This window comes from Caretta caretta, chromosome 3, assembly GCF_965140235.1.
Source record: "Caretta caretta isolate rCarCar2 chromosome 3, rCarCar1.hap1, whole genome shotgun sequence".
In the NCBI taxonomy this organism is placed as follows: domain Eukaryota; kingdom Metazoa; phylum Chordata; order Testudines; family Cheloniidae; genus Caretta; species Caretta caretta.
In genome coordinates this window covers 190,044,413-190,053,366 of record NC_134208.1, presented here as the reverse complement: position 1 = coordinate 190,053,366, position 8,954 = coordinate 190,044,413, and the positions used below count along the sequence as shown (strand labels likewise).

Here is an 8,954-nt window from a genome sequence, read left to right as displayed (position 1 = left end):
GAAAGGGAGTAAGGGAAGACGGCCCCACTCGAGCAGAGGTGGCGAGAAGCATCATGCCTGAATAAGGTTTAATGGCCCCAGAGGCTCAGGAGGGACACTGCTTCAGCACTAACTGTACAAGAAGTGTTGAGTGCTCCCCTCCTGGCGCTAGCTGGCCTGCAAGGGATAGGATATTGGTCCCAAACCAGTGCAGCACGACCAGAAAAACTAGTGCCTCTGTCCACACACATACACTATCACCCAGAGAGTTGGCCCATTATGGCTGCTGGAAATATGGAGCACTGTGCCCCCCACTTCCCCTCTCCAGTGTACAGCTGACTATAATTTGATCCTAAATGTTTTTCCCCCATGTGACAGAGGCACCTAGTAATGTTGTTACAGTTAAGTGTCTCTGAGGTTTCCCAGGATAAATATACCACATGCTCCCAGCTGTGTTTCATTATTGGAACAGTGTGAGCCCAGGACTAATATATTTTTCCCCCTACACATTTGGTTTTTGGAGGAAAAAAATAAAAACCTGTTTGGGTAAAATTTTCAGAAGTGTCCAGGCGACTTTGAAGCCTAAGTTCCATTGTCTTTCAAAAATAAATAAGAAGATCAGACTTCTCTAAATTTTACACTGAGAACAACCATTTCACTGCTATATGGACTCAAACACTGCTATTAATTCACATGGTACAGTGCTTTGAAAATACCATGAAGTGTAGACAAATATCAAAATTAGTGTTATTAGCATGTTAATTTTAATAACCCTTTAACCTATTGATTAGCCAAACAGAAGGAAACGACATCTTTTCATGCAGTTTGCTTTTAAAGTAATTGGATTCAAATGCACATCTGTAGCTCCTAAACCAATGTTTTCAACCTTTCGTCTACACCTCCCCTTCCCCCTCCCCAATTATTTAACCTCCCATCTCCAGCTCTGGCATAGATGTAAGCCTTTATTTGTGAATATTCCGATAAGCACTTTGCCTCCAACTACATTGTTCAAGTACCAGCATCATTGTTATAGCTGTAATTGTTACTATCAAGACACAGTTCTTTGTCATTAGAAAGTCAAGATGGTATTCAGCAGTATGGCAGCCCAGATTCTCATTTGTTAGGCTATTAGAAAAAAAATGTTTACAGAGAAAACAGTGTCATTGTTTAGTGCTCTTAATTGACCATCTGCCTGGTAAAGAAACGTCCAAAGAAGGATAAATAAGACTATAGTAAACTTATTTATTTATTTTCTTTGTGCAACGAGTAAATTAGGAAAGGCAACAGCAGAGACAAACTAGACAAGACATTGCTAAATCAGATTGCAAGTGAAATCATGTCATGCATACATTAACTTTTATTTCTCTCAGTGTCAAGGCCAGTATTTGAATCCTCCTCAAAGTCTGTTGGGGAAAAGAAGGCCAGATCTTGGTGGGCACTGTGGAGTTGACAGCATTCATCTTTTAACAAAGTCAAGCATATGCTGCTTTGAGTGCAGCATCTTTGCATGCTCAATGACGTGTTTAATGTCACCTTTCCCACTGTAAATCATCCCTGAGTAAATCCACAAGGGAGAGTGAAACTAGGAGTTAAGCAGGAGAGAAATAAAATTCATGAACATGTGGTTCTATCTCAGGGAGTTCGGTACTTATTGACAAGAGAGATTCACACCTGATGGGGCCGAGAGCTAATTTGTAGCCAGGCTGTTTTTCTTCTGCCTTAAAGGAATGCTTTTTCATATTTAATGTGCATTTTCCTCTGTGCATGTGTGCATGCATGTGTGTGTGTGCTTTAACACTACTTTTGCTAGAGGAAACTCTTTTCTTGTTGCTTCGCAAAAATATATTTTTCAAGTCTGATCCAAAATTCTTTTTTATTCCTATAAAAAAAATAAAGGAGGAGTGATCGGTCTTCATGAAATTTACTTCAAAGGTATCACTACACAAGCACATCTCTTAGGCACAGAGCATTTGATCTGATTGGGTAACATTTGTTTACAGTTTTAAAATTAAAAAAAAGAAGAAGAAGAATCAAGCTAAACCAATACGGTAAATGACCAAGCTGATCTTTTACACTATTTGTCTTCCAACATTTCAGGGGGAAATAATCCGGTACATTTATATGTTGATTTATTACAGTATGGATATTGGGGAGAAGCAAGAGCAGCAGCAAAACAACAAAACAAAACAAAAATATATGAAAAAAGGAAATAACACAAGTATTACATTAAAAAACATTAAATATTTTATGCCTGGTAAGTAGTCAAAGACTTTAAACTCTTGATTCTTTATCAATATTCTTCAGGTACTTGTTAGTCTGTGTTTCAGTTTTCCCCTCTGTAAAATGTCTACGTCAAGGAGACAACATGACAGTACGCTACACTATACGAACAAAGTAAAATCCAGACAGCTGGGCTGAAAATTAGCGTGGGGAGGGCCAGAAACTTAATGAGGGCATGCGGCATTCCAGTTCTGTCTACAAGAGCAGCTAAACCAGTTTCAGCATCAGTTGTAGGGAAAACCTGTCACTGACAGTTTTGCCTTATCAACTGCTTCTTCCTTTCCTACATAAGTTGATGCTCACAGATATGGCCCCTTGGTGGAAGTGCGCTTGTTATTATTTACAATTAATTACTAACTTCCTTTACCGGTTTAAATTAAAGCGAAGGTTAAGTTGCAGTGTTCAGCGCAGGTCTGCGTGTGAGTTTGGGAGAGGAGCAAGGGAGAGGCTTTCACATCTCAAGGCACTTACCAGAGGACTTCATGATTGTTTCGGTTTTTAAAGAATTTAACCTGGGGTAGTATCATTGCTGATGCACTGGCTTCACAGGGTATGACATCAAACAGTCACCTCTGCACATCTGTACAGCTGTGCATATTCCGGAGCATACAGTAATGGAACTGTCTCCTGCAAGGCTGACAGCAATGTGCTTACAGATGAACAGCCACTCCAGTAGTGACAGGCTGACAAGGACCAGAGTTACTGCGACAGACAGTATGCCCGGGCTAGATAACATTAAAGAAAACTAAGAATCACTGACCAAGCAGACAATTTTTTAGCACTCAGTTCCACAATGATAAATGTACTCATGGTTCAGAGTGGATTTTCTTTCTGTTAAAACCCTCCTTTGTCCATCTCTTTACTCTGTTCCTTAGGGGTAGCCCTCTTATTCTCAGTCCCTCCTCTGTCTCAACCTCTCTTTTTTCTTTTTCTTTTTCTGTTTCTTTTACTTTTTCTTTTTCTTTTCATCTGTGTGTACCAGCCACTGTTGGCTTCCTCTTCTTTTTCTCCTTTCCTTTCTTCTTCTCTCAAATATAGATTATTTCTGAACTATGTCAAAACATACAGCAATCTCAGTTTTCTTCTCCACCGCATTTGGGGAAAAGTCCCCTCTTTCTCTCACTCATTTTTTTTCACCAGGCCCAAACATATTATATAGTTTCTATAACTAAACACCTCCACTTCCCCACTTTCTCTATATCTTTTATTAGTTCCAAATCATCTCTTTTTGAAGAGTGATTTCTTCCCCTTTCACTAGAGCACTCAGTTCCAATTGTAAATGCACTAACTTACATCAGCATATGTGGAAGCCTGGGTGGTATGGACACTTCTCAGATACAAAAGCCTTTTCATGAGTTATAGACACTAGATTTTATGACCTAAAAGATCTTTTTTTACATCTTTCAACTCTGAACCAAGCAGACATGGAAATATCTGATTCTGCAGAGACAGAAAAACCTGATAAGATAATTTTCTGTTTGTACAAACCTATACCATATCATGTGGGGATGGTCAGTGATAAGGAAAAGTCTCTATCTTTAGTGCAAGTATCAGATAAAAGTAAACCTGAGTGTTAAGTGTTGATGTCCTCATATACATTGCACTTCATAGAGTGCGTTTGGGTTTTGTTAGCATCATAATATAACATTTTCAAAATGAACAGGAGTACTTGTGGCACCTTAGAGACTAACAAATTTATTGGAGTATAAGCTTTCGTGGGGTACAGCCCACTTCATCGGATGCATAGAATGGAACAAATAGTAAGATATATATATATATATATATACATACAGATAAGTTGGAAGTTACCATACAAACTGTGAGAGGCTAATTAATTAAGATGAGCTATTATCAGCAGGAGAAAAAAACTTTTGTAGTGATAATCAAGATGGCCCATTTAGACAGTTGGCAAGAAGGTGTGAGGATACTTAACTTAAGGAAATAGATTCACTATGTGTAATGACCCAGCTACTCCCAGTCTCTATTCAAACCCAAGTTAATGGTATCTAGTTTGCATATTAATTCAAGCTCAGCAGTTTCTCGTTGGAGTCTGTTTTTGAAGCTTTTCTATTGCAAAATTGCCACCCTTAAATCTTTTACTGAGTGGCCAGAGAGGTAGAAGTGTTCTCCTACTGGTTTTTGAATTTTATGATTCCTGATATCAGACTGGTGTCCATTTATTCTTTTGCATAGAGATTGTCCTGTTTGCCCAATGTACATGGCAAAGGGGCATTGCTGGCATATATCACATTGGTAGATGTGCAGGTGAACGAGCCCCTGATGGAGTGGCTAATGTGATTAGGCCCTATGATGGTGTCACTTGAATAAATATGTGGACAGAGTTGGCATCGGGCTTTGTTGCAAGGATAGGTTCCTGTGTTAGTGTTTTTGTTATGTGGTGTGTGGTTGCTGGTGCGTATTTGCTTCAGGTTGGGGGCTGTCTGTAAGCGAGGACTGGTCTGTCTCCCAAGATCTTTGAGAGTGAGGGATCATTTTTCAGGATTGGTTGGAGATCTTTGATGATGCGCTCGATAGGTTTTAGTTGGGGGCTGAAGCTGACAGCTAGTAGCGTTCTGTTATTTTCTTTGTTCCTGTAGTAGATGACTTCTCGGTACTCTTCTGGCTCAGTCAATCTGTTTTTTTTCTCTTCAGCAGTGAAAAAGTGGGTATTGTAATTTACAACAAAAACACTAACCCAGGAACCTATCCTTGCAACAAAGCCCATTCTATGCATCCGATGAAGTGGGCTGTAGCCCACAAAAGCTTATGCTCTAATAAATTTGTTAGTCTTTAAGGTGCCACAAGTACTCCTGTTCTTTTTGTGAATATAGACTAACACGGCTGCTACACTGAAACCTGCCATTTTCAAAATGGTCTTTCTAAACTGAACCAGCATGTTTTTTTTCTGTGCACTAAATGTGTGAGCATGTCCCATTCTTCACTTACAATTAACCAGTTGTTTTAATAAAACGTATAACTGCACGTGCAGTTTTATATTAGGCAAGCAAACTACACATGTTGCATGCGGGTTTTGTATGCACAAATTTTGGAGTGCAGCTTAAAGTGCCAGCCTCAGAAAAAGCAGTTCATAAAATCCGATTAAAACAAGTGTTTTTAAGATCATGCATATATAGCTACTTGTCCAATTTGTTTAGTCCAGTGGTCTCCCTTATTAGGAGCCTTAGGGTTTTCTTTTGATTTGTCAGGATGATAATAATGAGAGCTCCTTAGTATTTCTCCACCGGGGTATCTGCCCACTTGCTCTCACTCTCTGCTGTATAGCTTGTGATTAATGTGAAACAGTCAGAAACCCTTCAGATCAGCAGAATTTTTGGGATTCTATTATAAAACTAAAGAGCATGCTGACCGCACACAGCCCTCTGTGATGCCAATTAAAGATAGCATCATTCTGATTTGGCACTGCTCATGACACCACCTTTTCTTGGGAGAAACCTTTTCAGAGTCAACAATTACCCTTTCCACTTCTCCATAACCACTGTGCATTACAAACGTAGGGCCAGATTGGTGACCTATGTGAATGTGGCTGTTCAGGGCAGTAAGGAGGAGTAAGACACTCCCTTCCCCCACCCACCATACACACACACTCCCCAACTCCCTCTCCTCTCCATTAATGCTCCCTAGGTGGCGTGTACCTGATATTCCTCCCTCTGCCAAGTGGAGAGAGATGGGGAGTGGATTGGGTTGAGACCAGTAGAGCTGATTGGCAGAATGGAGTCACAATTCCTTCCCAAGCCTCTTCCTAGGGTAGCCCAGCTATGTGTTCCCCTTTACATGGGACTGAGCATGAAAGCTCAATCTAGGCTGCAGTCAGCAGTTCACTAGGAAGCCAAACTATGCTCCTCATCCTTATACTGGGTACTGTTCCACTACCCTTTGGTCACTTCAGAGACAGATGCTGGAACATATAAGATCTAAGACAGGGAGCTAAGATTCAGTTCATGTGGTAGTGGAGAGGGCAGCTGCCCACAACCCTCTGAAACATACCACAGCTGTTCCTTCTCCATCTATCCCCCATTCAGATACTGTGAGAATCCAGGATATTAAACTGAGCTGGTCAAATAGTAGTCACAAAATCCAGCATTTAAAGAATGTTGGTGTGTGATGGGCATTATTTATGACTCTAGTCAGCATTCGAAATATTTGCTGAATGTCACAAGTGAGTAGAGGGATTATTCACAAAGCATCCAGTGCTGGTTACATTGGCACAAACCCCCCTTTTGAGCAGGTTTGGAATGTACAGTGCCCTCCTGTATCAATTTGTTTTATTTCACTTACACTAAATCACAGTTGCACATTTTTAATACAATGTAAGTGTGTCCATACAAATGGGGTTGCATTGCTTTAAATAAATCAGTATCTAAACTGATTTAGTTAAATTGGTGTTCAACTGAGTGTAGATCAAACCTTGGTGTTTAAACTTCTGAACTGGTCAAGCCACTGTACCGCTGAGCACACATATTCGTCATCAAGAATAAAATCCTGATCCCATTGAAGTCAATTGTAATTTTGCCTTGGACTTCTAGAGGGCCAGGATTTCACCCCAAGTCTGTGAATTCCATCAACTCCTGCAGGCCATCTTCACACTTCACAAATTCATACTAAAGAGTTCAAATATGATGCTTAATTTTCATGAGTCACAATTTTTTCTCAGAATTTGACAAGTAAGTAATAAGACTGTACATGCACCATACATGAGCAGAACAAATCTTGCGTCTTCTATTTTTTCTTGAATTTTATCTTCCAGAGAATGATTTTCTTCTAGCATAGGATTGTTTATAAATCTGGGAGCTCATCATTTGTATCTGTTCATCTCCAACCTACTGTATACTCCCCAAGTTCACTTCTCCTTAATGGACTTTAAGGCATTAGAGACCAGAGCTTGGGAAGATACAATATGTGTTTCTCATTTCTGAACTCATCTTATCCTCTATTTCTGAAAGACTCACCTTTACTAGCTTCTTAGGAGATCCTTCTCTAGGAAAAAAAGGCATTGGTGGAAGTCTTTTCTTCCTGGGGATCACAAAGAATGAAAGTGGTGTTGTTTCCTATCCAACAAGCACAACAATAAAAAACTTATCAGCAATCTTGCAACTATTTAAGAAAATCATTTAATTTATCTCAAGAGATCCTCTTCTAATCCAGCTGCTTTGTAATTCTGTTCTGAGAGATAACTACTCAACTAATTCTCCACAGACACAAATCCTTAACTAACTCCAAATAAAAGTATATTTAGGGACTTTGTCTCACCCAACAAGACCTTCAAATCCTTTCTCAGACACTCAACTCAGGCTCCTTTAGGAAGGGTTCACTATGTGAGAAGTTGACCTGAGAGATTATGTGCTTTGGCTTTAAAGTTGTTTACTAGGTTAACACCTTACTCTGAACACAAGCTCCTTATAAAGGTAACCCCTCTGCTTTATCCTATGAAAAAATTTGGTCACAACTGGAATGTAACTTCCTTGTTTTCTCAGCCTAGTTACCCATATGATATCGTGCAGCTTTCCCCACCACTACTTCAGGTGACTCTAACATCTCTTTTAATGTTTTCATTATAACTAGAATTAGGGCTGTCGATTCATCACAGTTAACTCAAGCGATTAACTCAAAAAATTAGTTGTGATTAATTGCACTGTTAAACAATAGAATGCCAATTGAAATTTATTAAATATTTTTGGATGTTTTTCTACATTTTCAAATATATTGCTTTCTATTACAACACAGACTACAAAGTGCACAGTGCTCACTTTATATTATTATTTTTATTACATATATTTGCACTGTAAAAATGATAAAAGAAATAGTATTTTTCAATTCACATTATACCTTATGCAATCTCTTTATCATGAAAGTGTAACTTACAAATGCAGATTTTTTTTGTTACATAACTGCGTTCAAAAACAAAACAATGTAAAACTTTAGAGTCTACAAGTCTACTCAGTGCTACTTCTTGTTCAGCCAATTACTAAGACAGGCAAGTTTGTTTACATTTATGGGAGAGACTGCTGACTGCTTCTTATTTAGAACTGGTGCTTTGCATGGTGTCAAGTATCAGAGAAGTAGCCATGTTAGTCTGTATCCACAAAAACAACGAGGAGTCCGGTGGCACCTTAAAGACTAACAGATTTATTTGGGCATAAGTATTTTACCCAAAAGCTTATGCCCAAATAAATCTGTTAGCCTTTAAGGTGCCACCGGACTCCTCATAGTTCTTATTTACAATGTCACCTGCAAGTGAGAACAGGCTTTCGCATGGCATTTTTGTGGTCAGAATTGCAAGATATTTACGTGCCAGATATGCTACACGTTCATATGCCCCTTCATGCTTCAGCCACCATTCCAGAGGACATGCTTCCATGCTGACGATACTCCTTAAAAAAAGAATGCATTAATTAAATTTGTGACTGAGCTCCTTGGAGGAGAACTGTATGTCTCCTATTCTGTTTTACCCGCATTCTGCCATATAGTTCATGTTATAGCAGTCTTGGATGAAGACCCAGCACATGCCCATTTTAAGAACACTTTCATGGCAGGTTTGACAAGACGCAAAGAAGGTACCAGTGTGAGATTTCTAAGGATAGATACAGCACTCAACCCAAGGTTTAAGAATCTGAAGTGTCGTCCAAAATCTGAAAAGGACAAGGTGTGGAGAATGTTTTCAGATGTCTTAAAAGAGC

The 8,954-nt window shown here is 39.2% G+C and overlaps 1 long non-coding RNA gene across 1 annotated transcript; it reads right to left on the bottom strand.

The window, feature by feature from the left end:
• Positions 1 to 1,207: 1,207 nt before the first annotated feature.
• Positions 1,208 to 7,944, bottom strand: LOC125634935 (uncharacterized). Its single transcript, XR_007356085.2, has 3 exons — positions 7,227 to 7,944; positions 2,731 to 2,984; positions 1,208 to 1,858 (listed from the first exon to the last, which is right to left on the bottom strand). It is a non-coding gene; the product is annotated as an uncharacterized LOC125634935 (long non-coding RNA).
• Positions 7,945 to 8,954: the final 1,010 nt, after the last annotated feature.